Source organism: Neoarius graeffei (genome assembly GCF_027579695.1).
Source record: "Neoarius graeffei isolate fNeoGra1 chromosome 18 unlocalized genomic scaffold, fNeoGra1.pri SUPER_18_unloc_1, whole genome shotgun sequence".
Lineage (NCBI taxonomy): Eukaryota > Metazoa > Chordata > Actinopteri > Siluriformes > Ariidae > Neoarius > Neoarius graeffei.
Window position 1 is genome coordinate 940,388 of NW_026869982.1, and position 21,638 is coordinate 962,025.

The window sequence follows — 21,638 nt, forward strand, 5'->3', positions numbered from 1 at the left end:
AAATGCTTACAGTACCTGGTATTCCTAGGCAGTCTCACACTCAAGTACTAACCAGGCCCAACTCTGTTTAGCTTCTCAGATCAGACAGGATCAGGCATTGTCAGAGTGGTTTGGACGTAAACAACAGTCTGGAAATGTGTGCCTTGCCTTGCCTTGCCTTGCCTTGCCTTGCCTTGCCTTGCCTTGCCTTGCCTTGCCTTGCCTTGCCTTGCCTTGCCTTGCCTTGCCTTGCCTTGCCTTGCGCCCAGAAGGAAAATTCTTGCCTTGCGAGCAGAAGGAAAATTCAAACAGATTTCTGCAAGAAGACAAAATAAAATGCTTACAGTACCTGGTATTCCTAGGCAGTCTCCCACTCAAGTACTAACCAGGCCCAACTCTGTTTAGCTTCTGAGATCAGACGGGATCAGGCGTTGTCAGAGTGGTTTGGCCGTAAGCAACAGCTTGTTGGAAATGTGCCGTTTTTCTTGCCTTGCGATCAGAAGGAAAATTCTTGCCTTGCGACCAGAAGGAAAATTCAAACAGATTTCTGCAAGAAGACAAAATAAAATGCTTACAGTACCTGGTATTCCTAGGCAGTCTCCCACTCAAGTACTAACCAGGCCCAACTCTGTTTAGCTTCTGAGATCAGATGGGATCAGGCGTTGTCAGAGTGGTTTGGACGTAAACAACAGTCTGGAAATGTGTGCCTTGCCTTGCCTTGCCTTGCCTTGCCTTGCGCCCAGAAGGAAAATTCTTGCCTTGCGAGCAGAAGGAAAATTCAAACAGATTTCTGCAAGAAGACAAAATAAAATGCTTACAGTACCTGGTATTCCTAGGCAGTCTCCCACTCAAGTACTAACCAGGCCCAACTCTGTTTAGCTTCTGAGATCAGACGGGATCAGGCGTTGTCAGAGTGGTTTGGCCGTAAGCAACAGCTTGTTGGAAATGTGCCGTTTTTCTTGCCTTGCGATCAGAAGGAAAATTCTTGCCTTGCGACCAGAAGGAAAATTCAAACAGATTTCTGCAAGAAGACAAAATAAAATGCTTACAGTACCTGGTATTCCTAGGCAGTCTCCCACTCAAGTACTAACCAGGCCCAACTCTGTTTAGCTTCTGAGATCAGACGGGATCAGGCGTTGTCAGAGTGGTTTGGCCGTAAGCAACAGCTTGTTGGAAATGTGCCGTTTTTCTTGCCTTGCGATCAGAAGGAAAATTCTTGCCTTGCGACCAGAAGGAAAATTCAAACAGATTTCTGCAAGAAGACAAAATAAAATGCTTACAGTACCTGGTATTCCTAGGCAGTCTCCCACTCAAGTACTAACCAGGCCCAACTCTGTTTAGCTTCTGAAATCAGACGGGATCAGGCATTGTCAGAGTGGTTTGGCCGTGAGCAACAGTTTGCTGGAAATGTGCCGTTTTTCTTGCCTTGCCTTGCCTTGCGCCCAGAAGGAAAATTATTGCCTTGCTAGCAGAAGGAAAATTCAAACAGATTTCTGCAAGAAGACAAAATAAAATGCTTACAGTACCTGGTATTCCTAGGCAGTCTCCCACTCAAGTACTAACCAGGCCCAACTCTGTTTAGCTTCTGAGATCAGACGGGATCAGGCGTTGTCAGAGTGGTTTGGCCGTAAGCAACAGCTTGTTGGAAATGTGCCGTTTTTCTTGCCTTGCGATCAGAAGGAAAATTCTTGCCTTGCGACCAGAAGGAAAATTCAAACAGATTTCTGCAAGAAGACAAAATAAAATGCTTACAGTACCTGGTATTCCTAGGCAGTCTCACACTCAAGTACTAACCAGGCCCAACTCTGTTTAGCTTCTCAGATCAGACAGGATCAGGCATTGTCAGAGTGGTTTGGACGTAAACAACAGTCTGGAAATGTGTGCCTTGCCTTGCCTTGCCTTGCCTTGCCTTGCCTTGCCTTGCCTTGCCTTGCCTTGCCTTGCGCCCAGAAGGAAAATTCTTGCCTTGCGAGCAGAAGGAAAATTCAAACAGATTTCTGCAAGAAGACAAAATAAAATGCTTACAGTACCTGGTATTCCTAGGCAGTCTCACACTCAAGTACTAACCAGGCCCAACTCTGTTTAGCTTCTCAGATCAGACAGGATCAGGCATTGTCAGAGTGGTTTGGACGTAAACAACAGTCTGGAAATGTGTGCCTTGCCTTGCCTTGCCTTGCCTTGCGCCCAGAAGGAAAATTCTTGCCTTGCGAGCAGAAGGAAAATTCAAACAGATTTCTGCAAGAAGACAAAATAAAATGCTTACAGTACCTGGTATTCCTAGGCAGTCTCCCACTCAAGTACTAACCAGGCCCAACTCTGTTTAGCTTCTGAAATCAGACGGGATCAGGCATTGTCAGAGTGGTTTGGCCGTGAGCAACAGTTTGCTGGAAATGTGCCGTTTTTCTTGCCTTGCCTTGCCTTGCGCCCAGAAGGAAAATTATTGCCTTGCGAGCAGAAGGAAAATTCAAACAGATTTCTGCAAGAAGACAAAATAAAATGCTTACAGTACCTGGTATTCCTAGGCAGTCTCCCACTCAAGTACTAACCAGGCCCAACTCTGTTTAGCTTCTGAGATCAGACGGGATCAGGCGTTGTCAGAGTGGTTTGGCCGTAAGCAACAGCTTGTTGGAAATGTGCCGTTTTTCTTGCCTTGCGATCAGAAGGAAAATTCTTGCCTTGCGACCAGAAGGAAAATTCAAACAGATTTCTGCAAGAAGACAAAATAAAATGCTTACAGTACCTGGTATTCCTAGGCAGTCTCACACTCAAGTACTAACCAGGCCCAACTCTGTTTAGCTTCTCAGATCAGACAGGATCAGGCATTGTCAGAGTGGTTTGGACGTAAACAGCAGTCTGGAAATGTGTGCCTTGCCTTGCCTTGCCTTGCCTTGCGCCCAGAAGGAAAATTCTTGCCTTGCGAGCAGAAGGAAAATTCAAACAGATTTCTGCAAGAAGACAAAATAAAATGCTTACAGTACCTGGTATTCCTAGGCAGTCTCCCACTCAAGTACTAACCAGGCCCAACTCTGTTTAGCTTCTGAAATCAGACGGGATCAGGCATTGTCAGAGTGGTTTGGCCGTGAGCAACAGTTTGCTGGAAATGTGCCGTTTTTCTTGCCTTGCCTTGCCTTGCGCCCAGAAGGAAAATTATTGCCTTGCGAGCAGAAGGAAAATTCAAACAGATTTCTGCAAGAAGACAAAATAAAATGCTTACAGTACCTGGTATTCCTAGGCAGTCTCCCACTCAAGTACTAACCAGGCCCAACTCTGTTTAGCTTCTGAGATCAGACGGGATCAGGCGTTGTCAGAGTGGTTTGGCCGTAAGCAACAGCTTGTTGGAAATGTGCCGTTTTTCTTGCCTTGCGATCAGAAGGAAAATTCTTGCCTTGCGACCAGAAGGAAAATTCAAACAGATTTCTGCAAGAAGACAAAATAAAATGCTTACAGTACCTGGTATTCCTAGGCAGTCTCACACTCAAGTACTAACCAGGCCCAACTCTGTTTAGCTTCTCAGATCAGACAGGATCAGGCATTGTCAGAGTGGTTTGGACGTAAACAACAGTCTGGAAATGTGTGCCTTGCCTTGCCTTGCCTTGCCTTGCCTTGCGCCCAGAAGGAAAATTCTTGCCTTGCGAGCAGAAGGAAAATTCAAACAGATTTCTGCAAGAAGACAAAATAAAATGCTTACAGTACCTGGTATTCCTAGGCAGTCTCCCACTCAAGTACTAACCAGGCCCAACTCTGTTTAGCTTCTGAGATCAGACGGGATCAGGCGTTGTCAGAGTGGTTTGGCCGTAAGCAACAGCTTGTTGGAAATGTGCCGTTTTTCTTGCCTTGCGATCAGAAGGAAAATTCTTGCCTTGCGACCAGAAGGAAAATTCAAACAGATTTCTGCAAGAAGACAAAATAAAATGCTTACAGTACCTGGTATTCCTAGGCAGTCTCCCACTCAAGTACTAACCAGGCCCAACTCTGTTTAGCTTCTGAGATCAGACGGGATCAGGCGTTGTCAGAGTGGTTTGGCCGTAAGCAACAGCTTGTTGGAAATGTGCCGTTTTTCTTGCCTTGCGATCAGAAGGAAAATTCTTGCCTTGCGACCAGAAGGAAAATTCAAACAGATTTCTGCAAGAAGACAAAATAAAATGCTTACAGTACCTGGTATTCCTAGGCAGTCTCACACTCAAGTACTAACCAGGCCCAACTCTGTTTAGCTTCTCAGATCAGACAGGATCAGGCATTGTCAGAGTGGTTTGGACGTAAACAACAGTCTGGAAATGTGTGCCTTGCCTTGCCTTGCCTTGCCTTGCCTTGCGCCCAGAAGGAAAATTCTTGCCTTGCGAGCAGAAGGAAAATTCAAACAGATTTCTGCAAGAAGACAAAATAAAATGCTTACAGTACCTGGTATTCCTAGGCAGTCTCACACTCAAGTACTAACCAGGCCCAACTCTGTTTAGCTTCTGAGATCAGACGGGATCAGGCGTTGTCAGAGTGGTTTGGCCGTAAGCAACAGCTTGTTGGAAATGTGCCGTTTTTCTTGCCTTGCGATCAGAAGGAAAATTCTTGCCTTGCGACCAGAAGGAAAATTCAAACAGATTTCTGCAAGAAGACAAAATAAAATGCTTACAGTACCTGGTATTCCTAGGCAGTCTCCCACTCAAGTACTAACCAGGCCCAACTCTGTTTAGCTTCTGAGATCAGACGGGATCAGGCGTTGTCAGAGTGGTTTGGCCGTAAGCAACAGCTTGTTGGAAATGTGCCGTTTTTCTTGCCTTGCGATCAGAAGGAAAATTCTTGCCTTGCGACCAGAAGGAAAATTCAAACAGATTTCTGCAAGAAGACAAAATAAAATGCTTACAGTACCTGGTATTCCTAGGCAGTCTCACACTCAAGTACTAACCAGGCCCAACTCTGTTTAGCTTCTCAGATCAGACAGGATCAGGCATGGTCAGAGTGGTTTGGACGTAAACAACAGTCTGGAAATGTGTGCCTTGCCTTGCCTTGCCTTGCCTTGCCTTGCCTTGCCTTGCCTTGCCTTGCCTTGCGCCCAGAAGGAAAATTCTTGCCTTGCGAGCAGAAGGAAAATTCAAACAGATTTCTGCAAGAAGACAAAATAAAATGCTTACAGTACCTGGTATTCCTAGGCAGTCTCCCACTCAAGTACTAACCAGGCCCAACTCTGTTTAGCTTCTGAGATCAGACGGGATCAGGCGTTGTCAGAGTGGTTTGGCCGTAAGCAACAGCTTGTTGGAAATGTGCCGTTTTTCTTGCCTTGCGATCAGAAGGAAAATTCTTGCCTTGCGACCAGAAGGAAAATTCAAACAGATTTCTGCAAGAAGACAAAATAAAATGCTTACAGTACCTGGTATTCCTAGGCAGTCTCCCACTCAAGTACTAACCAGGCCCAACTCTGTTTAGCTTCTGAGATCAGATGGGATCAGGCGTTGTCAGAGTGGTTTGGACGTAAACAACAGTCTGGAAATGTGTGCCTTGCCTTGCCTTGCCTTGCCTTGCCTTGCGCCCAGAAGGAAAATTCTTGCCTTGCGAGCAGAAGGAAAATTCAAACAGATTTCTGCAAGAAGACAAAATAAAATGCTTACAGTACCTGGTATTCCTAGGCAGTCTCCCACTCAAGTACTAACCAGGCCCAACTCTGTTTAGCTTCTGAGATCAGACGGGATCAGGCGTTGTCAGAGTGGTTTGGCCGTAAGCAACAGCTTGTTGGAAATGTGCCGTTTTTCTTGCCTTGCGATCAGAAGGAAAATTCTTGCCTTGCGACCAGAAGGAAAATTCAAACAGATTTCTGCAAGAAGACAAAATAAAATGCTTACAGTACCTGGTATTCCTAGGCAGTCTCCCACTCAAGTACTAACCAGGCCCAACTCTGTTTAGCTTCTGAGATCAGACGGGATCAGGCGTTGTCAGAGTGGTTTGGCCGTAAGCAAAAGCTTGTTGGAAATGTGCCGTTTTTCTTGCCTTGCGATCAGAAGGAAAATTCTTGCCTTGCGACCAGAAGGAAAATTCAAACAGATTTCTGCAAGAAGACAAAATAAAATGCTTACAGTACCTGGTATTCCTAGGCAGTCTCACACTCAAGTACTAACCAGGCCCAACTCTGTTTAGCTTCTCAGATCAGACAGGATCAGGCATTGTCAGAGTGGTTTGGACGTAAACAACAGTCTGGAAATGTGTGCCTTGCCTTGCCTTGCCTTGCCTTGCCTTGCCTTGCCTTGCCTTGCCTTGCCTTGCCTTGCGCCCAGAAGGAAAATTCTTGCCTTGCGAGCAGAAGGAAAATTCAAACAGATTTCTGCAAGAAGACAAAATAAAATGCTTACAGTACCTGGTATTCCTAGGCAGTCTCCCACTCAAGTACTAACCAGGCCCAACTCTGTTTAGCTTCTGAGATCAGACGGGATCAGGCGTTGTCAGAGTGGTTTGGCCGTAAGCAACAGCTTGTTGGAAATGTGCCGTTTTTCTTGCCTTGCGATCAGAAGGAAAATTCTTGCCTTGCGACCAGAAGGAAAATTCAAACAGATTTCTGCAAGAAGACAAAATAAAATGCTTACAGTACCTGGTATTCCTAGGCAGTCTCCCACTCAAGTACTAACCAGGCCCAACTCTGTTTAGCTTCTGAGATCAGATGGGATCAGGCGTTGTCAGAGTGGTTTGGACGTAAACAACAGTCTGGAAATGTGTGCCTTGCCTTGCCTTGCCTTGCCTTGCGCCCAGAAGGAAAATTCTTGCCTTGCGACCAGAAGGAAAATTCAAACAGATTTCTGCAAGAAGACAAAATAAAATGCTTACAGTACCTGGTATTCCTAGGCAGTCTCACACTCAAGTACTAACCAGGCCCAACTCTGTTTAGCTTCTGAGATCAGACGGGATCAGGCGTTGTCAGAGTGGTTTGGCCGTAAGCAACAGCTTGTTGGAAATGTGCCGTTTTTCTTGCCTTGCGATCAGAAGGAAAATTCTTGCCTTGCGACCAGAAGGAAAATTCAAACAGATTTCTGCAAGAAGACAAAATAAAATGCTTACAGTACCTGGTATTCCTAGGCAGTCTCCCACTCAAGTACTAACCAGGCCCAACTCTGTTTAGCTTCTGAGATCAGACGGGATCAGGCGTTGTCAGAGTGGTTTGGCCGTAAGCAACAGCTTGTTGGAAATGTGCCGTTTTTCTTGCCTTGCGATCAGAAGGAAAATTCTTGCCTTGCGACCAGAAGGAAAATTCAAACAGATTTCTGCAAGAAGACAAAATAAAATGCTTACAGTACCTGGTATTCCTAGGCAGTCTCACACTCAAGTACTAACCAGGCCCAACTCTGTTTAGCTTCTCAGATCAGACAGGATCAGGCATTGTCAGAGTGGTTTGGACGTAAACAACAGTCTGGAAATGTGTGCCTTGCCTTGCCTTGCCTTGCGCCCAGAAGGAAAATTCTTGCCTTGCGAGCAGAAGGAAAATTCAAACAGATTTCTGCAAGAAGACAAAATAAAATGCTTACAGTACCTGGTATTCCTAGGCAGTCTCCCACTCAAGTACTAACCAGGCAAAACTCTGTTTAGCTTCTGAAATCAGACGGGATCAGGCATTGTCAGAGTGGTTTGGCCGTGAGCAACAGTTTGCTGGAAATGTGCCGTTTTTCTTGCCTTGCCTTGCCTTGCGCCCAGAAGGAAAATTATTGCCTTGCGAGCAGAAGGAAAATTCAAACAGATTTCTGCAAGAAGACAAAATAAAATGCTTACAGTACCTGGTATTCCTAGGCAGTCTCCCACTCAAGTACTAACCAGGCCCAACTCTGTTTAGCTTCTGAGATCAGACGGGATCAGGCGTTGTCAGAGTGGTTTGGCCGTAAGCAACAGCTTGTTGGAAATGTGCCGTTTTTCTTGCCTTGCGATCAGAAGGAAAATTCTTGCCTTGCGACCAGAAGGAAAATTCAAACAGATTTCTGCAAGAAGACAAAATAAAATGCTTACAGTACCTGGTATTCCTAGGCAGTCTCCCACTCAAGTACTAACCAGGCCCAACTCTGTTTAGCTTCTGAGATCAGATGGGATCAGGCGTTGTCAGAGTGGTTTGGACGTAAACAACAGTCTGGAAATGTGTGCCTTGCCTTGCCTTGCCTTGCCTTGCGCCCAGAAGGAAAATTCTTGCCTTGCGAGCAGAAGGAAAATTCAAACAGATTTCTGCAAGAAGACAAAATAAAATGCTTACAGTACCTGGTATTCCTAGGCAGTCTCCCACTCAAGTACTAACCAGGCCCAACTCTGTTTAGCTTCTGAGATCAGACGGGATCAGGCGTTGTCAGAGTGGTTTGGCCGTAAGCAACAGCTTGTTGGAAATGTGCCGTTTTTCTTGCCTTGCGATCAGAAGGAAAATTCTTGCCTTGCGACCAGAAGGAAAATTCAAACAGATTTCTGCAAGAAGACAAAATAAAATGCTTACAGTACCTGGTATTCCTAGGCAGTCTCCCACTCAAGTACTAACCAGGCCCAACTCTGTTTAGCTTCTGAGATCAGACGGGATCAGGCGTTGTCAGAGTGGTTTGGCCGTAAGCAACAGCTTGTTGGAAATGTGCCGTTTTTCTTGCCTTGCGATCAGAAGGAAAATTCTTGCCTTGCGACCAGAAGGAAAATTCAAACAGATTTCTGCAAGAAGACAAAATAAAATGCTTACAGTACCTGGTATTCCTAGGCAGTCTCCCACTCAAGTACTAACCAGGCCCAACTCTGTTTAGCTTCTGAGATCAGACGGGATCAGGCGTTGTCAGAGTGGTTTGGCCGTAAGCAACAGCTTGTTGGAAATGTGCCGTTTTTCTTGCCTTGCGATCAGAAGGAAAATTCTTGCCTTGCGACCAGAAGGAAAATTCAAACAGATTTCTGCAAGAAGACAAAATAAAATGCTTACAGTACCTGGTATTCCTAGGCAGTCTCACACTCAAGTACTAACCAGGCCCAACTCTGTTTAGCTTCTCAGATCAGACAGGATCAGGCATTGTCAGAGTGGTTTGGACGTAAACAACAGTCTGGAAATGTGTGCCTTGCCTTGCCTTGCCTTGCCTTGCCTTGCCTTGCCTTGCCTTGCTCCCAGAAGGAAAATTCTTGCCTTGCGAGCAGAAGGAAAATTCAAACAGATTTCTGCAAGAAGACAAAATAAAATGCTTACAGTACCTGGTATTCCTAGGCAGTCTCCCACTCAAGTACTAACCAGGCCCAACTCTGTTTAGCTTCTGAGATCAGACGGGATCAGGCGTTCTCAGAGTGGTTTGGCCGTAAGCAACAGCTTGTTGGAAATGTGCCGTTTTTCTTGCCTTGCGATCAGAAGGAAAATTCTTGCCTTGCGACCAGAAGGAAAATTCAAACAGATTTCTGCAAGAAGACAAAATAAAATGCTTACAGTACCTGGTATTCCTAGGCAGTCTCACACTCAAGTACTAACCAGGCCCAACTCTGTTTAGCTTCTCAGATCAGACAGGATCAGGCATTGTCAGAGTGGTTTGGACGTAAACAACAGTCTGGAAATGTGTGCCTTGCCTTGCCTTGCCTTGCGCCCAGAAGGAAAATTCTTGCCTTGCGAGCAGAAGGAAAATTCAAACAGATTTCTGCAAGAAGACAAAATAAAATGCTTACAGTACCTGGTATTCCTAGGCAGTCTCCCACTCAAGTACTAACCAGGCAAAACTCTGTTTAGCTTCTGAAATCAGACGGGATCAGGCATTGTCAGAGTGGTTTGGCCGTGAGCAACAGTTTGCTGGAAATGTGCCGTTTTTCTTGCCTTGCCTTGCCTTGCGCCCAGAAGGAAAATTATTGCCTTGCGAGCAGAAGGAAAATTCAAACAGATTTCTGCAAGAAGACAAAATAAAATGCTTACAGTACCTGGTATTCCTAGGCAGTCTCCCACTCAAGTACTAACCAGGCAAAACTCTGTTTAGCTTCTGAAATCAGACGGGATCAGGCATTGTCAGAGTGGTTTGGCCGTGAGCAACAGTTTGCTGGAAATGTGCCGTTTTTCTTGCCTTGCCTTGCCTTGCGCCCAGAAGGAAAATTATTGCCTTGCGAGCAGAAGGAAAATTCAAACAGATTTCTGCAAGAAGACAAAATAAAATGCTTACAGTACCTGGTATTCCTAGGCAGTCTCCCACTCAAGTACTAACCAGGCCCAACTCTGTTTAGCTTCTGAGATCAGACGGGATCAGGCGTTGTCAGAGTGGTTTGGCCGTAAGCAACAGCTTGTTGGAAATGTGCCGTTTTTCTTGCCTTGCGATCAGAAGGAAAATTCTTGCCTTGCGACCAGAAGGAAAATTCAAACAGATTTCTGCAAGAAGACAAAATAAAATGCTTACAGTACCTGGTATTCCTAGGCAGTCTCCCACTCAAGTACTAACCAGGCCCAACTCTGTTTAGCTTCTGAGATCAGACGGGATCAGGCATTGTCAGAGTGGTTTGGACGTAAACAACAGTCTGGAAATGTGTGCCTTGCCTTGCCTTGCCTTGCGCCCAGAAGGAAAATTCTTGCCTTGCGAGCAGAAGGAAAATTCAAACAGATTTCTGCAAGAAGACAAAATAAAATGCTTACAGTACCTGGTATTCCTAGGCAGTCTCCCACTCAAGTACTAACCAGGCAAAACTCTGTTTAGCTTCTGAAATCAGACGGCATCAGGCATTGTCAGAGTGGTTTGGCCGTGAGCAACAGTTTGCTGGAAATGTGCCGTTTTTCTTGCCTTGCCTTGCCTTGCGCCCAGAAGGAAAATTATTGCCTTGCGAGCAGAAGGAAAATTCAAACAGATTTCTGCAAGAAGACAAAATAAAATGCTTACAGTACCTGGTATTCCTAGGCAGTCTCCCACTCAAGTACTAACCAGGCAAAACTCTGTTTAGCTTCTGAAATCAGACGGGATCAGGCGTTGTCAGAGTGGTTTGGCCGTAAGCAACAGCTTGTTGGAAATGTGCCGTTTTTCTTGCCTTGCGATCAGAAGGAAAATTCTTGCCTTGCGACCAGAAGGAAAATTCAAACAGATTTCTGCAAGAAGACAAAATAAAATGCTTACAGTACCTGGTATTCCTAGGCAGTCTCACACTCAAGTACTAACCAGGCCCAACTCTGTTTAGCTTCTCAGATCAGACAGGATCAGGCATTGTCAGAGTGGTTTGGACGTAAACAACAGTCTGGAAATGTGTGCCTTGCCTTGCCTTGCCTTGCCTTGCCTTGCGCCCAGAAGGAAAATTCTTGCCTTGCGAGCAGAAGGAAAATTCAAACAGATTTCTGCAAGAAGACAAAATAAAATGCTTACAGTACCTGGTATTCCTAGGCAGTCTCCCACTCAAGTACTAACCAGGCCCAACTCTGTTTAGCTTCTGAAATCAGACGGGATCAGGCATTGTCAGAGTGGTTTGGCCGTGAGCAACAGTTTGCTGGAAATGTGCCGTTTTTCTTGCCTTGCCTTGCCTTGCGCCCAGAAGGAAAATTATTGCCTTGCTAGCAGAAGGAAAATTCAAACAGATTTCTGCAAGAAGACAAAATAAAATGCTTACAGTACCTGGTATTCCTAGGCAGTCTCCCACTCAAGTACTAACCAGGCCCAACTCTGTTTAGCTTCTGAGATCAGACGGGATCAGGCGTTGTCAGAGTGGTTTGGCCGTAAGCAATAGCTTGTTGGAAATGTGCCGTTTTTCTTGCCTTGCGATCAGAAGGAAAATTCTTGCCTTGCGACCAGAAGGAAAATTCAAACAGATTTCTGCAAGAAGACAAAATAAAATGCTTACAGTACCTGGTATTCCTAGGCAGTCTCACACTCAAGTACTAACCAGGCCCAACTCTGTTTAGCTTCTCAGATCAGACAGGATCAGGCATTGTCAGAGTGGTTTGGACGTAAACAACAGTCTGGAAATGTGTGCCTTGCCTTGCCTTGCCTTGCCTTGCGCCCAGAAGGAAAATTCTTGCCTTGCGAGCAGAAGGAAAATTCAAACAGATTTCTGCAAGAAGACAAAATAAAATGCTTACAGTACCTGGTATTCCTAGGCAGTCTCCCACTCAAGTACTAACCAGGCCCAACTCTGTTTAGCTTCTGAGATCAGACGGGATCAGGCGTTCTCAGAGTGGTTTGGCCGTAAGCAACAGCTTGTTGGAAATGTGCCGTTTTTCTTGCCTTGCGATCAGAAGGAAAATTCTTGCCTTGCGACCAGAAGGAAAATTCAAACAGATTTCTGCAAGAAGACAAAATAAAATGCTTACAGTACCTGGTATTCCTAGGCAGTCTCACACTCAAGTACTAACCAGGCCCAACTCTGTTTAGCTTCTCAGATCAGACAGGATCAGGCATTGTCAGAGTGGTTTGGACGTAAACAACAGTCTGGAAATGTGTGCCTTGCCTTGCCTTGCCTTGCGCCCAGAAGGAAAATTCTTGCCTTGCGAGCAGAAGGAAAATTCAAACAGATTTCTGCAAGAAGACAAAATAAAATGCTTACAGTACCTGGTATTCCTAGGCAGTCTCCCACTCAAGTACTAACCAGGCAAAACTCTGTTTAGCTTCTGAAATCAGACGGGATCAGGCATTGTCAGAGTGGTTTGGCCGTGAGCAACAGTTTGCTGGAAATGTGCCGTTTTTCTTGCCTTGCCTTGCCTTGCGCCCAGAAGGAAAATTATTGCCTTGCGAGCAGAAGGAAAATTCAAACAGATTTCTGCAAGAAGACAAAATAAAATGCTTACAGTACCTGGTATTCCTAGGCAGTCTCCCACTCAAGTACTAACCAGGCCCAACTCTGTTTAGCTTCTGAGATCAGACGGGATCAGGCGTTGTCAGAGTGGTTTGGCCGTAAGCAACAGCTTGTTGGAAATGTGCCGTTTTTCTTGCCTTGCGATCAGAAGGAAAATTCTTGCCTTGCGACCAGAAGGAAAATTCAAACAGATTTCTGCAAGAAGACAAAATAAAATGCTTACAGTACCTGGTATTCCTAGGCAGTCTCACACTCAAGTACTAACCAGGCCCAACTCTGTTTAGCTTCTCAGATCAGACAGGATCAGGCATTGTCAGAGTGGTTTGGACGTAAACAACAGTCTGGAAATGTGTGCCTTGCCTTGCCTTGCCTTGCGCCCAGAAGGAAAATTCTTGCCTTGCGAGCAGAAGGAAAATTCAAACAGATTTCTGCAAGAAGACAAAATAAAATGCTTACAGTACCTGGTATTCCTAGGCAGTCTCCCACTCAAGTACTAACCAGGCCCAACTCTGTTTAGCTTCTGAAATCAGACGGGATCAGGCATTGTCAGAGTGGTTTGGCCGTGAGCAACAGTTTGCTGGAAATGTGCCGTTTTTCTTGCCTTGCCTTGCCTTGCACCCAGAAGGAAAATTATTGCCTTGCGAGCAGAAGGAAAATTCAAACAGATTTCTGCAAGAAGACAAAATAAAATGCTTACAGTACCTGGTATTCCTAGGCAGTCTCCCACTCAAGTACTAACCAGGCCCAACTCTGTTTAGCTTCTGAGATCAGACGGGATCAGGCGTTGTCAGAGTGGTTTGGCCGTAAGCAACAGCTTGTTGGAAATGTGCCGTTTTTCTTGCCTTGCGATCAGAAGGAAAATTCTTGCCTTGCGACCAGAAGGAAAATTCAAACAGATTTCTGCAAGAAGACAAAATAAAATGCTTACAGTACCTGGTATTCCTAGGCAGTCTCACACTCAAGTACTAACCAGGCCCAACTCTGTTTAGCTTCTCAGATCAGACAGGATCAGGCATTGTCAGAGTGGTTTGGACGTAAACAACAGTCTGGAAATGTGTGCCTTGCCTTGCCTTGCCTTGCCTTGCCTTGCTCCCAGAAGGAAAATTCTTGCCTTGCGAGCAGAAGGAAAATTCAAACAGATTTCTGCAAGAAGACAAAATAAAATGCTTACAGTACCTGGTATTCCTAGGCAGTCTCCCACTCAAGTACTAACCAGGCCCAACTCTGTTTAGCTTCTGAAATCAGACGGGATCAGGCATTGTCAGAGTGGTTTGGCCGTGAGCAACAGTTTGCTGGAAATGTGCCGTTTTTCTTGCCTTGCCTTGCCTTGCGCCCAGAAGGAAAATTATTGCCTTGCTAGCAGAAGGAAAATTCAAACAGATTTCTGCAAGAAGACAAAATAAAATGCTTACAGTACCTGGTATTCCTAGGCAGTCTCACACTCAAGTACTAACCAGGCCCAACTCTGTTTAGCTTCTGAGATCAGACGGGATCAGGCGTTGTCAGAGTGGTTTGGCCGTAAGCAACAGCTTGTTGGAAATGTGCCGTTTTTCTTGCCTTGCGATCAGAAGGAAAATTCTTGCCTTGCGACCAGAAGGAAAATTCAAACAGATTTCTGCAAGAAGACAAAATAAAATGCTTACAGTACCTGGTATTCCTAGGCAGTCTCACACTCAAGTACTAACCAGGCCCAACTCTGTTTAGCTTCTCAGATCAGACAGGATCAGGCATTGTCAGAGTGGTTTGGACGTAAACAACAGTCTGGAAATGTGTGCCTTGCCTTGCCTTGCCTTGCCTTGCCTTGCCTTGCCTTGCCTTGCTCCCAGAAGGAAAATTCTTGCCTTGCGAGCAGAAGGAAAATTCAAACAGATTTCTGCAAGAAGACAAAATAAAATGCTTACAGTACCTGGTATTCCTAGGCAGTCTCCCACTCAAGTACTAACCAGGCCCAACTCTGTTTAGCTTCTGAGATCAGACGGGATCAGGCGTTCTCAGAGTGGTTTGGCCGTAAGCAACAGCTTGTTGGAAATGTGCCGTTTTTCTTGCCTTGCGATCAGAAGGAAAATTCTTGCCTTGCGACCAGAAGGAAAATTCAAACAGATTTCTGCAAGAAGACAAAATAAAATGCTTACAGTACCTGGTATTCCTAGGCAGTCTCACACTCAAGTACTAACCAGGCCCAACTCTGTTTAGCTTCTCAGATCAGACAGGATCAGGCATTGTCAGAGTGGTTTGGACGTAAACAACAGTCTGGAAATGTGTGCCTTGCCTTGCCTTGCCTTGCGCCCAGAAGGAAAATTCTTGCCTTGCGAGCAGAAGGAAAATTCAAACAGATTTCTGCAAGAAGACAAAATAAAATGCTTACAGTACCTGGTATTCCTAGGCAGTCTCCCACTCAAGTACTAACCAGGCAAAACTCTGTTTAGCTTCTGAAATCAGACGGGATCAGGCATTGTCAGAGTGGTTTGGCCGTGAGCAACAGTTTGCTGGAAATGTGCCGTTTTTCTTGCCTTGCCTTGCCTTGCGCCCAGAAGGAAAATTATTGCCTTGCGAGCAGAAGGAAAATTCAAACAGATTTCTGCAAGAAGACAAAATAAAATGCTTACAGTACCTGGTATTCCTAGGCAGTCTCCCACTCAAGTACTAACCAGGCCCAACTCTGTTTAGCTTCTGAGATCAGACGGGATCAGGCGTTGTCAGAGTGGTTTGGCCGTAAGCAACAGCTTGTTGGAAATGTGCCGTTTTTCTTGCCTTGCGATCAGAAGGAAAATTCTTGCCTTGCGACCAGAAGGAAAATTCAAACAGATTTCTGCAAGAAGACAAAATAAAATGCTTACAGTACCTGGTATTCCTAGGCAGTCTCACACTCAAGTACTAACCAGGCCCAACTCTGTTTAGCTTCTCAGATCAGACAGGATCAGGCATTGTCAGAGTGGTTTGGACGTAAACAACAGTCTGGAAATGTGTGCCTTGCCTTGCCTTGCCTTGCCTTGCGCCCAGAAGGAAAATTCTTGCCTTGCGAGCAGAAGGAAAATTCAAACAGATTTCTGCAAGAAGACAAAATAAAATGCTTACAGTACCTGGTATTCCTAGGCAGTCTCCCACTCAAGTACTAACCAGGCCCAACTCTGTTTAGCTTCTGAAATCAGACGGGATCAGGCATTGTCAGAGTGGTTTGGCCGTGAGCAACAGTTTGCTGGAAATGTGCCGTTTTTCTTGCCTTGCCTTGCCTTGCACCCAGAAGGAAAATTATTGCCTTGCGAGCAGAAGGAAAATTCAAACAGATTTCTGCAAGAAGACAAAATAAAATGCTTACAGTACCTGGTATTCCTAGGCAGTCTCCCACTCAAGTACTAACCAGGCCCAACTCTGTTTAGCTTCTGAGATCAGACGGGATCAGGCGTTGTCAGAGTGGTTTGGCCGTAAGCAACAGCTTGTTGGAAATGTGCCGTTTTTCTTGCCTTGCGATCAGAAGGAAAATTCTTGCCTTGCGACCAGAAGGAAAATTCAAACAGATTTCTGCAAGAAGACAAAATAAAATGCTTACAGTACCTGGTATTCCTAGGCAGTCTCACACTCAAGTACTAACCAGGCCCAACTCTGTTTAGCTTCTCAGATCAGACAGGATCAGGCATTGTCAGAGTGGTTTGGACGTAAACAACAGTCTGGAAATGTGTGCCTTGCCTTGCCTTGCCTTGCCTTGCCTTGCGCCCAGAAGGAAAATTCTTGCCTTGCGAGCAGAAGGAAAATTCAAACAGATTTCTGCAAGAAGACAAAATAAAATGCTTACAGTACCTGGTATTCCTAGGCAGTCTCCCACTCAAGTACTAACCAGGCCCAACTCTGTTTAGCTTCTGAAATCAGACGGGATCAGGCAATGTCAGAGTGGTTTGGCCGTGAGCAACAGTTGGCTGGAAATGTGCCGTTTTTCTTGCCTTGCCTTGCCTTGCGCCCAGAAGGAAAATTATTGCCTTGCTAGCAGAAGGAAAATTCAAACAGATTTCTGCAAGAAGACAAAATAAAATGCTTACAGTACCTGGTATTCCTAGGCAGTCTCCCACTCAAGTACTAACCAGGCCCAACTCTGTTTAGCTTCTGAGATCAGACGGGATCAGGCGTTGTCAGAGTGGTTTGGCCGTAAGCAATAGCTTGTTGGAAATGTGCCGTTTTTCTTGCCTTGCGATCAGAAGGAAAATTCTTGCCTTGCGACCAGAAGGAAAATTCAAACAGATTTCTGCAAGAAGACAAAATAAAATGCTTACAGTACCTGGTATTCCTAGGCAGTCTCCCACTCAAGTACTAACCAGGCCCAACTCTGTTTAGCTTCTGAGATCAGACGGGATCAGGCGTTGTCAGAGTGGTTTGGCCGTAAGCAACAGCTTGTTGGAAATGTGCCGTTTTTCTTGCCTTGCGATCAGAAGGAAAATTCTTGCCTTGCGACCAGAAGGAAAATTCAAACAGATTTCTGCAAGAAGACAAAATAAAATGCTTACAGTACCTGGTATTCCTAGGCAGTCTCACACTCAAGTACTAACCAGGCCCAACTCTGTTTAGCTTCTCAGATCAGACAGGATCAGGCATTGTCAGAGTGGTTTGGACGTAAACAACAGTCTGGAAATGTGTGCCTTGCCTTGCCTTGCCTTGCCTTGCCTTGCCTTGCCTTGCGCCCAGAAGGAAAATTCTTGCCTTGCGAGCAGAAGGAAAATTCAAACAGATTTCTGCAAGAAGACAAAATAAAATGCTTACAGTACCTGGTATTCCTAGGCAGTCTCCCACTCAAGTACTAACCAGGCCCAACTCTGTTTAGCTTCTGAGATCAGACGGGATCAGGCGTTGTCAGAGTGGTTTGGCCGTAAGCAACAGCTTGTTGGAAATGTGCCGTTTTTCTTGCCTTGCGATCAGAAGGAAAATTCTTGCCTTGCGACCAGAAGGAAAATTCAAACAGATTTCTGCAAGAAGACAAAATAAAATGCTTACAGTACCTGGTATTCCTAGGCAGTCTCACACTCAAGTACTAACCAGGCCCAACTCTGTTTAGCTTCTCAGATCAGACAGGATCAGGCATTGTCAGAGTGGTTTGGACGTAAACAACAGTCTGGAAATGTGTGCCTTGCCTTGCCTTGCCTTGCGCCCAGAAGGAAAATTCTTGCCTTGCGAGCAGAAGGAAAATTCAAACAGATTTCTGCAAGAAGACAAAATAAAATGCTTACAGTACCTGGTATTCCTAGGCAGTCTCCCACTCAAGTACTAACCAGGCCCAACTCTGTTTAGCTTCTGAAATCAGACGGGATCAGGCATTGTCAGAGTGGTTTGGCCGTGAGCAACAGTTTGCTGGAAATGTGCCGTTTTTCTTGCCTTGCCTTGCCTTGCGCCCAGAAGGAAAATTATTGCCTTGCGAGCAGAAGGAAAATTCAAACAGATTTCTGCAAGAAGACAAAATAAAATGCTTACAGTACCTGGTATTCCTAGGCAGTCTCCCACTCAAGTACTAACCAGGCCCAACTCTGTTTAGCTTCTGAGATCAGACGGGATCAGGCGTTCTCAGAGTGGTTTGGCCGTAAGCAACAGCTTGTTGGAAATGTGCCGTTTTTCTTGCCTTGCGATCAGAAGGAAAATTCTTGCCTTGCGACCAGAAGGAAAATTCAAACAGATTTCTGCAAGAAGACAAAATAAAATGCTTACAGTACCTGGTATTCCTAGGCAGTCTCACACTCAAGTACTAACCAGGCCCAACTCTGTTTAGCTTCTCAGATCAGACAGGATCAGGCATTGTCAGAGTGGTTTGGACGTAAACAACAGTCTGGAAATGTGTGCCTTGCCTTGCCTTGCCTTGCCTTGCGCCCAGAAGGAAAATTCTTGCCTTGCGAGCAGAAGGAAAATTCAAACAGATTTCTGCAAGAAGACAAAATAAAATGCTTACAGTACCTGGTATTCCTAGGCAGTCTCCCACTCAAGTACTAACCAGGCCCAACTCTGTTTAGCTTCTGAAATCAGACGGGATCAGGCATTGTCAGAGTGGTTTGGCCGTGAGCAACAGTTTGCTGGAAATGTGCCGTTTTTCTTGCCTTGCCTTGCCTTGCACCCAGAAGGAAAATTATTGCCTTGCGAGCAGAAGGAAAATTCAAACAGATTTCTGCAAGAAGACAAAATAAAATGCTTACAGTACCTGGTATTCCTAGGCAGTCTCCCACTCAAGTACTAACCAGGCCCAACTCTGTTTAGCTTCTGAGATCAGACGGGATCAGGCGTTGTCAGAGTGGTTTGGCCGTAAGCAACAGCTTGTTGGAAATGTGCCGTTTTTCTTGCCTTGCGATCAGAAGGAAAATTCTTGCCTTGCGACCAGAAGGAAAATTCAAACAGATTTCTGCAAGAAGACAAAATAAAATGCTTACAGTACCTGGTATTCCTAGGCAGTCTCACACTCAAGTACTAACCAGGCCCAACTCTGTTTAGCTTCTCAGATCAGACAGGATCAGGCATTGTCAGAGTGGTTTGGACGTAAACAACAGTCTGGAAATGTGTGCCTTGCCTTGCCTTGCCTTGCCTTGCCTTGCGCCCAGAAGGAAAATTCTTGCCTTGCGAGCAGAAGGAAAATTCAAACAGATTTCTGCAAGAAGACAAAATAAAATGCTTACAGTACCTGGTATTCCTAGGCAGTCTCCCACTCAAGTACTAACCAGGCCCAACTCTGTTTAGCTTCTGAAATCAGACGGGATCAGGCATTGTCAGAGTGGTTTGGCCGTGAGCAACAGTTTGCTGGAAATGTGCCGTTTTTCTTGCCTTGCCTTGCCTTGCGCCCAGAAGGAAAATTATTGCCTTGCTAGCAGAAGGAAAATTCAAACAGATTTCTGCAAGAAGACAAAATAAAATGCTTACAGTACCTGGTATTCCTAGGCAGTCTCCCACCCAAGTACTAACCAGGCCCAACTCTGTTTAGCTTCTGAGATCAGACGGGATCAGGCGTTGTCAGAGTGGTTTGGCCGTAAGCAATAGCTTGTTGGAAATGTGCCGTTTTTCTTGCCTTGCGATCAGAAGGAAAATTCTTGCCTTGCGACCAGAAGGAAAATTCAAACAGATTTCTGCAAGAAGACAAAATAAAATGCTTACAGTACCTGGTATTCCTAGGCAGTCTCACACTCAAGTACTAACCAGGCCCAACTCTGTTTAGCTTCTGAGATCAGACGGGATCAGGCGTTGTCAGAGTGGTTTGGCCGTAAGCAACAGCTTGTTGGAAATGTGCCGTTTTTCTTGCCTTGCGATCAGAAGGAAAATTCTTGCCTTGCGACCAGAAGGAAAATTCAAACAGATTTCTGCAAGAAGACAAAATAAAATGCTTACAGTACCTGGTATTCCTAGGCAGTCTCACACTCAAGTACTAACCAGGCCCAACTCTGTTTAGCTTCTCAGATCAGACAGGATCAGGCATTGTCAGAGTGGTTTGGACGTAAACAACAGTCTGGAAATGTGTGCCTTGCCTTGCCTTGCCTTGCCTTGCCTTGCCTTGCCTTGCTCCCAGAAGGAAAATTCTTGCCTTGCGAGCAGAAGGAAAATTCAAACAGATTTCTGCAAGAAGACAAAATAAAATGCTTACAGTACCTGGTATTCCTAGGCAGTCTCACACTCAAGTACTAACCAGGCCCAACTCTGTTTAGCTTCTCAGATCAGACAGGATCAGGCATTGTCAGAGTGGTTTGGACGTAAACAGCAGTCTGGAAATGTGTGCCTTGCCTTGCCTTGCCTTGCCTTGCGCCCAGAAGGAAAATTCTTGCCTTGCGAGCAGAAGGAAAATTCAAACAGATTTCTGCAAGAAGACAAAATAAAATGCTTACAGTACCTGGTATTCCTAGGCAGTCTCCCACTCAAGTACTAACCAGGCCCAACTCTGTTTAGCTTCTGAAATCAGACGGGATCAGGCATTGTCAGAGTGGTTTGGCCGTGAGCAACAGTTTGCTGGAAATGTGCCGTTTTTCTTGCCTTGCCTTGCCTTGCGCCCAGAAGGAAAATTATTGCCTTGCGAGCAGAAGGAAAATTCAAACAGATTTCTGCAAGAAGACAAAATAAAATGCTTACAGTACCTGGTATTCCTAGGCAGTCTCCCACTCAAGTACTAACCAGGCCCAACTCTGTTTAGCTTCTGAGATCAGACGGGATCAGGCGTTGTCAGAGTGGTTTGGCCGTAAGCAACAGCTTGTTGGAAATGTGCCGTTTTTCTTGCCTTGCGATCAGAAGGAAAATTCTTGCCTTGCGACCAGAAGGAAAATTCAAACAGATTTCTGCAAGAAGACAAAATAAAATGCTTACAGTACCTGGTATTCCTAGGCAGTCTAACACTCAAGTACTAACCAGGCCCAACTCTGTTTAGCTTCTCAGATCAGACAGGATCAGGCATTGTCAGAGTGGTTTGGACGTAAACAACAGTCTGGAAATGTGTGCCTTGCCTTGCCTTGCCTTGCCTTGCGCCCAGAAGGAAAATTCTTGCCTTGCGAGCAGAAGGAAAATTCAAACAGATTTCTGCAAGAAGACAAAATAAAATGCTTACAGTACCTGGTATTCCTAGGCAGTCTCCCACTCAAGTACTAACCAGGCCCAACTCTGTTTAGCTTCTGAGATCAGACGGGATCAGGCGTTCTCAGAGTGGTTTGGCCGTAAGCAACAGCTTGTTGGAAATGTGCCGTTTTTCTTGCCTTGCGATCAGAAGGAAAATTCTTGCCTTGCGACCAGAAGGAAAATTCAAACAGATTTCTGCAAGAAGACAAAATAAAATGCTTACAGTACCTGGTATTCCTAGGCAGTCTCACACTCAAGTACTAACCAGGCCCAACTCTGTTTAGCTTCTCAGATCAGACAGGATCAGGCATTGTCAGAGTGGTTTGGACGTAAACAGCAGTCTGGAAATGTGTGCCTTGCCTTGCCTTGCCTTGCGCCCAGAAGGAAAATTCTTGCCTTGCGAGCAG

General features: G+C 45.4%; 35 non-coding genes and 55 pseudogenes across 35 annotated transcripts; all 90 read right to left on the reverse strand.

Moving 5' to 3' along the window:
- Positions 1–3: 3 nt before the first annotated feature.
- Positions 4–122, reverse strand: LOC132880772 (5S ribosomal RNA; annotated as a pseudogene).
- A 194-nt stretch (positions 123–316) lies between these two features.
- On the reverse strand, positions 317–435 carry LOC132876355 (5S ribosomal RNA). The gene has a single exon (XR_009652076.1). It is a non-coding gene; the product is annotated as a 5S ribosomal RNA (ribosomal RNA).
- A 112-nt stretch (positions 436–547) lies between these two features.
- Positions 548–666, reverse strand: LOC132878083 (5S ribosomal RNA; annotated as a pseudogene).
- Positions 667–790: 124 nt separating this feature from the next.
- Positions 791–909, reverse strand: LOC132876356 (5S ribosomal RNA). Its single transcript, XR_009652077.1, has one exon. It is a non-coding gene; the product is annotated as a 5S ribosomal RNA (ribosomal RNA).
- A 112-nt stretch (positions 910–1,021) lies between these two features.
- On the reverse strand, positions 1,022–1,140 carry LOC132876357 (5S ribosomal RNA). The gene has a single exon (XR_009652078.1). It is a non-coding gene; the product is annotated as a 5S ribosomal RNA (ribosomal RNA).
- A 112-nt stretch (positions 1,141–1,252) lies between these two features.
- On the reverse strand, positions 1,253–1,371 carry LOC132879269 (5S ribosomal RNA; annotated as a pseudogene).
- A 122-nt stretch (positions 1,372–1,493) lies between these two features.
- On the reverse strand, positions 1,494–1,612 carry LOC132876358 (5S ribosomal RNA). The gene has a single exon (XR_009652079.1). It is a non-coding gene; the product is annotated as a 5S ribosomal RNA (ribosomal RNA).
- Positions 1,613–1,724: 112 nt separating this feature from the next.
- On the reverse strand, positions 1,725–1,843 carry LOC132880773 (5S ribosomal RNA; annotated as a pseudogene).
- Positions 1,844–1,997: 154 nt separating this feature from the next.
- LOC132880774 (5S ribosomal RNA) lies at positions 1,998–2,116 on the reverse strand (annotated as a pseudogene).
- Positions 2,117–2,235: 119 nt separating this feature from the next.
- Positions 2,236–2,354, reverse strand: LOC132879270 (5S ribosomal RNA; annotated as a pseudogene).
- Positions 2,355–2,476: 122 nt separating this feature from the next.
- LOC132876359 (5S ribosomal RNA) lies at positions 2,477–2,595 on the reverse strand. The gene has a single exon (XR_009652080.1). It is a non-coding gene; the product is annotated as a 5S ribosomal RNA (ribosomal RNA).
- A 112-nt stretch (positions 2,596–2,707) lies between these two features.
- On the reverse strand, positions 2,708–2,826 carry LOC132880775 (5S ribosomal RNA; annotated as a pseudogene).
- A 119-nt stretch (positions 2,827–2,945) lies between these two features.
- Positions 2,946–3,064, reverse strand: LOC132879271 (5S ribosomal RNA; annotated as a pseudogene).
- Positions 3,065–3,186: 122 nt separating this feature from the next.
- On the reverse strand, positions 3,187–3,305 carry LOC132876360 (5S ribosomal RNA). Its single transcript, XR_009652081.1, has one exon. It is a non-coding gene; the product is annotated as a 5S ribosomal RNA (ribosomal RNA).
- Positions 3,306–3,417: 112 nt separating this feature from the next.
- LOC132880776 (5S ribosomal RNA) lies at positions 3,418–3,536 on the reverse strand (annotated as a pseudogene).
- Positions 3,537–3,660: 124 nt separating this feature from the next.
- Positions 3,661–3,779, reverse strand: LOC132876361 (5S ribosomal RNA). Its single transcript, XR_009652082.1, has one exon. It is a non-coding gene; the product is annotated as a 5S ribosomal RNA (ribosomal RNA).
- Positions 3,780–3,891: 112 nt separating this feature from the next.
- Positions 3,892–4,010, reverse strand: LOC132876362 (5S ribosomal RNA). The gene has a single exon (XR_009652083.1). It is a non-coding gene; the product is annotated as a 5S ribosomal RNA (ribosomal RNA).
- Positions 4,011–4,122: 112 nt separating this feature from the next.
- LOC132880777 (5S ribosomal RNA) lies at positions 4,123–4,241 on the reverse strand (annotated as a pseudogene).
- A 124-nt stretch (positions 4,242–4,365) lies between these two features.
- LOC132878193 (5S ribosomal RNA) lies at positions 4,366–4,484 on the reverse strand (annotated as a pseudogene).
- A 112-nt stretch (positions 4,485–4,596) lies between these two features.
- Positions 4,597–4,715, reverse strand: LOC132876363 (5S ribosomal RNA). Its single transcript, XR_009652084.1, has one exon. It is a non-coding gene; the product is annotated as a 5S ribosomal RNA (ribosomal RNA).
- A 112-nt stretch (positions 4,716–4,827) lies between these two features.
- Positions 4,828–4,946, reverse strand: LOC132881233 (5S ribosomal RNA; annotated as a pseudogene).
- Positions 4,947–5,095: 149 nt separating this feature from the next.
- LOC132876364 (5S ribosomal RNA) lies at positions 5,096–5,214 on the reverse strand. Its single transcript, XR_009652085.1, has one exon. It is a non-coding gene; the product is annotated as a 5S ribosomal RNA (ribosomal RNA).
- A 112-nt stretch (positions 5,215–5,326) lies between these two features.
- Positions 5,327–5,445, reverse strand: LOC132878084 (5S ribosomal RNA; annotated as a pseudogene).
- Positions 5,446–5,569: 124 nt separating this feature from the next.
- LOC132876367 (5S ribosomal RNA) lies at positions 5,570–5,688 on the reverse strand. Its single transcript, XR_009652087.1, has one exon. It is a non-coding gene; the product is annotated as a 5S ribosomal RNA (ribosomal RNA).
- A 112-nt stretch (positions 5,689–5,800) lies between these two features.
- Positions 5,801–5,919, reverse strand: LOC132876368 (5S ribosomal RNA). The gene has a single exon (XR_009652088.1). It is a non-coding gene; the product is annotated as a 5S ribosomal RNA (ribosomal RNA).
- Positions 5,920–6,031: 112 nt separating this feature from the next.
- On the reverse strand, positions 6,032–6,150 carry LOC132880779 (5S ribosomal RNA; annotated as a pseudogene).
- A 154-nt stretch (positions 6,151–6,304) lies between these two features.
- LOC132876369 (5S ribosomal RNA) lies at positions 6,305–6,423 on the reverse strand. The gene has a single exon (XR_009652089.1). It is a non-coding gene; the product is annotated as a 5S ribosomal RNA (ribosomal RNA).
- A 112-nt stretch (positions 6,424–6,535) lies between these two features.
- On the reverse strand, positions 6,536–6,654 carry LOC132878085 (5S ribosomal RNA; annotated as a pseudogene).
- Positions 6,655–6,773: 119 nt separating this feature from the next.
- Positions 6,774–6,892, reverse strand: LOC132878194 (5S ribosomal RNA; annotated as a pseudogene).
- Positions 6,893–7,004: 112 nt separating this feature from the next.
- On the reverse strand, positions 7,005–7,123 carry LOC132876370 (5S ribosomal RNA). Its single transcript, XR_009652090.1, has one exon. It is a non-coding gene; the product is annotated as a 5S ribosomal RNA (ribosomal RNA).
- Positions 7,124–7,235: 112 nt separating this feature from the next.
- LOC132880780 (5S ribosomal RNA) lies at positions 7,236–7,354 on the reverse strand (annotated as a pseudogene).
- Positions 7,355–7,468: 114 nt separating this feature from the next.
- On the reverse strand, positions 7,469–7,587 carry LOC132880050 (5S ribosomal RNA; annotated as a pseudogene).
- Positions 7,588–7,709: 122 nt separating this feature from the next.
- Positions 7,710–7,828, reverse strand: LOC132876371 (5S ribosomal RNA). Its single transcript, XR_009652091.1, has one exon. It is a non-coding gene; the product is annotated as a 5S ribosomal RNA (ribosomal RNA).
- A 112-nt stretch (positions 7,829–7,940) lies between these two features.
- LOC132878086 (5S ribosomal RNA) lies at positions 7,941–8,059 on the reverse strand (annotated as a pseudogene).
- Positions 8,060–8,178: 119 nt separating this feature from the next.
- LOC132876372 (5S ribosomal RNA) lies at positions 8,179–8,297 on the reverse strand. Its single transcript, XR_009652092.1, has one exon. It is a non-coding gene; the product is annotated as a 5S ribosomal RNA (ribosomal RNA).
- Positions 8,298–8,409: 112 nt separating this feature from the next.
- Positions 8,410–8,528, reverse strand: LOC132876373 (5S ribosomal RNA). Its single transcript, XR_009652093.1, has one exon. It is a non-coding gene; the product is annotated as a 5S ribosomal RNA (ribosomal RNA).
- A 112-nt stretch (positions 8,529–8,640) lies between these two features.
- Positions 8,641–8,759, reverse strand: LOC132876374 (5S ribosomal RNA). Its single transcript, XR_009652094.1, has one exon. It is a non-coding gene; the product is annotated as a 5S ribosomal RNA (ribosomal RNA).
- A 112-nt stretch (positions 8,760–8,871) lies between these two features.
- LOC132880781 (5S ribosomal RNA) lies at positions 8,872–8,990 on the reverse strand (annotated as a pseudogene).
- A 139-nt stretch (positions 8,991–9,129) lies between these two features.
- Positions 9,130–9,248, reverse strand: LOC132876787 (5S ribosomal RNA). Its single transcript, XR_009652490.1, has one exon. It is a non-coding gene; the product is annotated as a 5S ribosomal RNA (ribosomal RNA).
- A 112-nt stretch (positions 9,249–9,360) lies between these two features.
- On the reverse strand, positions 9,361–9,479 carry LOC132880782 (5S ribosomal RNA; annotated as a pseudogene).
- Positions 9,480–9,593: 114 nt separating this feature from the next.
- Positions 9,594–9,712, reverse strand: LOC132880052 (5S ribosomal RNA; annotated as a pseudogene).
- Positions 9,713–9,834: 122 nt separating this feature from the next.
- LOC132880053 (5S ribosomal RNA) lies at positions 9,835–9,953 on the reverse strand (annotated as a pseudogene).
- Positions 9,954–10,075: 122 nt separating this feature from the next.
- Positions 10,076–10,194, reverse strand: LOC132876375 (5S ribosomal RNA). The gene has a single exon (XR_009652095.1). It is a non-coding gene; the product is annotated as a 5S ribosomal RNA (ribosomal RNA).
- Positions 10,195–10,306: 112 nt separating this feature from the next.
- Positions 10,307–10,425, reverse strand: LOC132878663 (5S ribosomal RNA; annotated as a pseudogene).
- Positions 10,426–10,539: 114 nt separating this feature from the next.
- On the reverse strand, positions 10,540–10,658 carry LOC132881394 (5S ribosomal RNA; annotated as a pseudogene).
- Positions 10,659–10,780: 122 nt separating this feature from the next.
- LOC132879613 (5S ribosomal RNA) lies at positions 10,781–10,899 on the reverse strand (annotated as a pseudogene).
- A 112-nt stretch (positions 10,900–11,011) lies between these two features.
- On the reverse strand, positions 11,012–11,130 carry LOC132880783 (5S ribosomal RNA; annotated as a pseudogene).
- A 124-nt stretch (positions 11,131–11,254) lies between these two features.
- Positions 11,255–11,373, reverse strand: LOC132879272 (5S ribosomal RNA; annotated as a pseudogene).
- Positions 11,374–11,495: 122 nt separating this feature from the next.
- LOC132876376 (5S ribosomal RNA) lies at positions 11,496–11,614 on the reverse strand. Its single transcript, XR_009652096.1, has one exon. It is a non-coding gene; the product is annotated as a 5S ribosomal RNA (ribosomal RNA).
- A 112-nt stretch (positions 11,615–11,726) lies between these two features.
- LOC132880784 (5S ribosomal RNA) lies at positions 11,727–11,845 on the reverse strand (annotated as a pseudogene).
- A 119-nt stretch (positions 11,846–11,964) lies between these two features.
- On the reverse strand, positions 11,965–12,083 carry LOC132876789 (5S ribosomal RNA). The gene has a single exon (XR_009652491.1). It is a non-coding gene; the product is annotated as a 5S ribosomal RNA (ribosomal RNA).
- A 112-nt stretch (positions 12,084–12,195) lies between these two features.
- LOC132880785 (5S ribosomal RNA) lies at positions 12,196–12,314 on the reverse strand (annotated as a pseudogene).
- Positions 12,315–12,428: 114 nt separating this feature from the next.
- Positions 12,429–12,547, reverse strand: LOC132880054 (5S ribosomal RNA; annotated as a pseudogene).
- A 122-nt stretch (positions 12,548–12,669) lies between these two features.
- LOC132876378 (5S ribosomal RNA) lies at positions 12,670–12,788 on the reverse strand. The gene has a single exon (XR_009652098.1). It is a non-coding gene; the product is annotated as a 5S ribosomal RNA (ribosomal RNA).
- A 112-nt stretch (positions 12,789–12,900) lies between these two features.
- LOC132880786 (5S ribosomal RNA) lies at positions 12,901–13,019 on the reverse strand (annotated as a pseudogene).
- Positions 13,020–13,133: 114 nt separating this feature from the next.
- On the reverse strand, positions 13,134–13,252 carry LOC132879273 (5S ribosomal RNA; annotated as a pseudogene).
- Positions 13,253–13,374: 122 nt separating this feature from the next.
- Positions 13,375–13,493, reverse strand: LOC132876379 (5S ribosomal RNA). Its single transcript, XR_009652099.1, has one exon. It is a non-coding gene; the product is annotated as a 5S ribosomal RNA (ribosomal RNA).
- A 112-nt stretch (positions 13,494–13,605) lies between these two features.
- On the reverse strand, positions 13,606–13,724 carry LOC132880787 (5S ribosomal RNA; annotated as a pseudogene).
- A 124-nt stretch (positions 13,725–13,848) lies between these two features.
- Positions 13,849–13,967, reverse strand: LOC132879274 (5S ribosomal RNA; annotated as a pseudogene).
- A 122-nt stretch (positions 13,968–14,089) lies between these two features.
- Positions 14,090–14,208, reverse strand: LOC132878195 (5S ribosomal RNA; annotated as a pseudogene).
- Positions 14,209–14,320: 112 nt separating this feature from the next.
- On the reverse strand, positions 14,321–14,439 carry LOC132880788 (5S ribosomal RNA; annotated as a pseudogene).
- A 139-nt stretch (positions 14,440–14,578) lies between these two features.
- Positions 14,579–14,697, reverse strand: LOC132876790 (5S ribosomal RNA). The gene has a single exon (XR_009652492.1). It is a non-coding gene; the product is annotated as a 5S ribosomal RNA (ribosomal RNA).
- Positions 14,698–14,809: 112 nt separating this feature from the next.
- LOC132880790 (5S ribosomal RNA) lies at positions 14,810–14,928 on the reverse strand (annotated as a pseudogene).
- A 114-nt stretch (positions 14,929–15,042) lies between these two features.
- On the reverse strand, positions 15,043–15,161 carry LOC132880055 (5S ribosomal RNA; annotated as a pseudogene).
- Positions 15,162–15,283: 122 nt separating this feature from the next.
- LOC132876380 (5S ribosomal RNA) lies at positions 15,284–15,402 on the reverse strand. The gene has a single exon (XR_009652100.1). It is a non-coding gene; the product is annotated as a 5S ribosomal RNA (ribosomal RNA).
- A 112-nt stretch (positions 15,403–15,514) lies between these two features.
- Positions 15,515–15,633, reverse strand: LOC132880791 (5S ribosomal RNA; annotated as a pseudogene).
- A 119-nt stretch (positions 15,634–15,752) lies between these two features.
- On the reverse strand, positions 15,753–15,871 carry LOC132879275 (5S ribosomal RNA; annotated as a pseudogene).
- A 122-nt stretch (positions 15,872–15,993) lies between these two features.
- Positions 15,994–16,112, reverse strand: LOC132876382 (5S ribosomal RNA). The gene has a single exon (XR_009652101.1). It is a non-coding gene; the product is annotated as a 5S ribosomal RNA (ribosomal RNA).
- Positions 16,113–16,224: 112 nt separating this feature from the next.
- LOC132880792 (5S ribosomal RNA) lies at positions 16,225–16,343 on the reverse strand (annotated as a pseudogene).
- Positions 16,344–16,467: 124 nt separating this feature from the next.
- LOC132879571 (5S ribosomal RNA) lies at positions 16,468–16,586 on the reverse strand (annotated as a pseudogene).
- Positions 16,587–16,708: 122 nt separating this feature from the next.
- LOC132876383 (5S ribosomal RNA) lies at positions 16,709–16,827 on the reverse strand. The gene has a single exon (XR_009652102.1). It is a non-coding gene; the product is annotated as a 5S ribosomal RNA (ribosomal RNA).
- A 112-nt stretch (positions 16,828–16,939) lies between these two features.
- On the reverse strand, positions 16,940–17,058 carry LOC132876385 (5S ribosomal RNA). The gene has a single exon (XR_009652104.1). It is a non-coding gene; the product is annotated as a 5S ribosomal RNA (ribosomal RNA).
- Positions 17,059–17,170: 112 nt separating this feature from the next.
- On the reverse strand, positions 17,171–17,289 carry LOC132880793 (5S ribosomal RNA; annotated as a pseudogene).
- A 134-nt stretch (positions 17,290–17,423) lies between these two features.
- LOC132876386 (5S ribosomal RNA) lies at positions 17,424–17,542 on the reverse strand. Its single transcript, XR_009652105.1, has one exon. It is a non-coding gene; the product is annotated as a 5S ribosomal RNA (ribosomal RNA).
- Positions 17,543–17,654: 112 nt separating this feature from the next.
- On the reverse strand, positions 17,655–17,773 carry LOC132880794 (5S ribosomal RNA; annotated as a pseudogene).
- Positions 17,774–17,887: 114 nt separating this feature from the next.
- LOC132879277 (5S ribosomal RNA) lies at positions 17,888–18,006 on the reverse strand (annotated as a pseudogene).
- Positions 18,007–18,128: 122 nt separating this feature from the next.
- On the reverse strand, positions 18,129–18,247 carry LOC132876791 (5S ribosomal RNA). The gene has a single exon (XR_009652493.1). It is a non-coding gene; the product is annotated as a 5S ribosomal RNA (ribosomal RNA).
- A 112-nt stretch (positions 18,248–18,359) lies between these two features.
- LOC132880795 (5S ribosomal RNA) lies at positions 18,360–18,478 on the reverse strand (annotated as a pseudogene).
- Positions 18,479–18,597: 119 nt separating this feature from the next.
- LOC132879279 (5S ribosomal RNA) lies at positions 18,598–18,716 on the reverse strand (annotated as a pseudogene).
- A 122-nt stretch (positions 18,717–18,838) lies between these two features.
- LOC132876387 (5S ribosomal RNA) lies at positions 18,839–18,957 on the reverse strand. Its single transcript, XR_009652106.1, has one exon. It is a non-coding gene; the product is annotated as a 5S ribosomal RNA (ribosomal RNA).
- Positions 18,958–19,069: 112 nt separating this feature from the next.
- LOC132880796 (5S ribosomal RNA) lies at positions 19,070–19,188 on the reverse strand (annotated as a pseudogene).
- Positions 19,189–19,312: 124 nt separating this feature from the next.
- LOC132879280 (5S ribosomal RNA) lies at positions 19,313–19,431 on the reverse strand (annotated as a pseudogene).
- A 122-nt stretch (positions 19,432–19,553) lies between these two features.
- On the reverse strand, positions 19,554–19,672 carry LOC132876616 (5S ribosomal RNA). Its single transcript, XR_009652325.1, has one exon. It is a non-coding gene; the product is annotated as a 5S ribosomal RNA (ribosomal RNA).
- Positions 19,673–19,784: 112 nt separating this feature from the next.
- LOC132878196 (5S ribosomal RNA) lies at positions 19,785–19,903 on the reverse strand (annotated as a pseudogene).
- A 112-nt stretch (positions 19,904–20,015) lies between these two features.
- Positions 20,016–20,134, reverse strand: LOC132880797 (5S ribosomal RNA; annotated as a pseudogene).
- Positions 20,135–20,268: 134 nt separating this feature from the next.
- LOC132880798 (5S ribosomal RNA) lies at positions 20,269–20,387 on the reverse strand (annotated as a pseudogene).
- A 119-nt stretch (positions 20,388–20,506) lies between these two features.
- LOC132879281 (5S ribosomal RNA) lies at positions 20,507–20,625 on the reverse strand (annotated as a pseudogene).
- A 122-nt stretch (positions 20,626–20,747) lies between these two features.
- LOC132876388 (5S ribosomal RNA) lies at positions 20,748–20,866 on the reverse strand. The gene has a single exon (XR_009652107.1). It is a non-coding gene; the product is annotated as a 5S ribosomal RNA (ribosomal RNA).
- Positions 20,867–21,216: 350 nt separating this feature from the next.
- On the reverse strand, positions 21,217–21,335 carry LOC132876792 (5S ribosomal RNA). Its single transcript, XR_009652494.1, has one exon. It is a non-coding gene; the product is annotated as a 5S ribosomal RNA (ribosomal RNA).
- Positions 21,336–21,447: 112 nt separating this feature from the next.
- Positions 21,448–21,566, reverse strand: LOC132880799 (5S ribosomal RNA; annotated as a pseudogene).
- Positions 21,567–21,638: the final 72 nt, after the last annotated feature.